At 35.9% G+C, this 1,729-nt stretch overlaps 1 non-coding gene across 1 annotated transcript; it reads left to right on the top strand.

Moving 5' to 3' along the window:
- The first annotated feature begins 506 nt into the window (after positions 1 to 506).
- Positions 507 to 610, top strand: LOC120237560. The gene has a single exon (XR_005529985.1). It is a non-coding gene; the product is annotated as a small nucleolar RNA U13 (small nucleolar RNA).
- The last annotated feature ends 1,119 nt before the right edge of the window (positions 611 to 1,729 follow it).

The raw sequence follows: 1,729 nt of genomic DNA, 5'->3' as shown, positions 1-1,729 counted from the left end.
GATATATAATACTTTATTGCAGAAATTTACAGATACAGATGTTCCAGACCCAGAGAGTATGAGATCATCTTACAACAGCAGAAATTAAGTATAAATTGTCTGCTCCCCTTTTACCCCCTTCCTTCAGGGAGCAAATGAGAAAAGAAGAAGTTCACTACATTTTGCTCTATAAAAGCTAGCCTCCTAGCTGAAACCAGGCCCTACTTAAAGTTGTGTGGTTGGGGAAATCTTAACCTTTGCATGCAGCTTGAAGTGTTAATGTAGATTGATTCATATATTGGACAAGGCATCCTAATTACTGAATTGAAAATAGATGTTGCCTCTTCCTGCGATATCTGGACTTCCCCTTATGGAAGAGGGATGAGAAAAATCAAACCTGAGTTTCATTCAGGAAGGTGGAGTAAACCTTGCCCTCTGAATACATTTTAAAGGGACCATGAGAAACAACAAATAGGTGCATTTTGATTATATCCCACCGGTTTGCTTGTTTAATATATCACTTACAGATCCCTTTGTAGTTTATAAGCACGATGATTGAGTGTTCGCACTATTGTGTGACACGCACCTCCCTCAAACCTTGTTACAATATTGGCACATCACCCATGTGAAAAAGAAATACCACTTACAGTGCTTACTATCAATGCAAAAACAAGCTTTTGGTTTAAAGAAAATGGGAAATTAGTAAGAGAAAGATAATTTCTTAAAATAAAAATAATTTCTAATAAATAATCCATCAAAATTATATTTCAAGGGAGTAAAGGTTGGGGGGTGCCTGATCATCTATCGTTTAAGCGTCTGACTTCCACTCAGGTCATGATCTCGCTGTTCATGGATTCCAGCCCCGCATTGGGCTCTGTGCTGACAGCTCAGAGCCTGGAGCCTGCTTTGGATTTTGTGTGTGTGTCTCCCCCTCTCTCTCTCTCTGTCCATCTCCTGATCACGCTCTGTCTCTTTCTCATTCAAAAATAAATAAATAAAAATTAAGAAAATTAAAGGGAGTAAAAGTAAGAATTATTTCACATTAATGTCCCATGTAAGATGTTTTTGCCCCTTTTATTCATAAATTTTCTGAGAATCCTATCCAAGGTAGTAAACTAGGTAACACAAGTTAATTATAACCACCAAGACTGAAGAGAAAAAACTCTCTGGAGTTCCTGGATCAGTTGGTACAACCCGTGACTCTTGATTTCAGAGCTGTGAGTTCAAACCCCACAGTGGGCATAAAGCTTAGTTAAAAACATTCATTATTTAAAGGCAATATAATTATTACCAAAATATTCCAAGAGGATGAATTAAATGGACATTGACATTAATTCTGAACTATCTTAAGGTAACCATAGTGGAATATATTAAAAATTAATAGTTATTCTCTATATTATATTTACATATTCATGTGATTATATTTAGATAAGGGTGAAAAACAGGCAAAACTAATCTGTCTGATAGAGGTCAGGATAGTGGGTGAATTTAGAGTAATAGTCATGACCTAGAGGTGGTCTAGTTAGAGACTGTAATGGGTTGGTGGCAGGAAGAATCTCATTTACAATAGCAAAAAACCAAGTCAAACAAAAATAGTCTCTTAAAACCTAGTAATAAACTTAAGAATTTAAAAGATGCGTAGGACAAGAGCTATTGAGGTTTACTGAAGTACATAAAAGAGAGTCTAGAAAAAAATGGAGAGATATGACATATTCTTGGGTGGGAAGACTCAATATCATAAATATATCAG

The sequence above is a fragment of the Hyaena hyaena genome, unplaced genomic scaffold (assembly GCF_003009895.1).
Source record: "Hyaena hyaena isolate Hyena2069 unplaced genomic scaffold, ASM300989v1 scaffold_185, whole genome shotgun sequence".
Lineage (NCBI taxonomy): Eukaryota > Metazoa > Chordata > Mammalia > Carnivora > Hyaenidae > Hyaena > Hyaena hyaena.
Note: the sequence above shows the minus strand (reverse complement) of the source record. Positions and strands in the feature narration are given on the sequence as shown.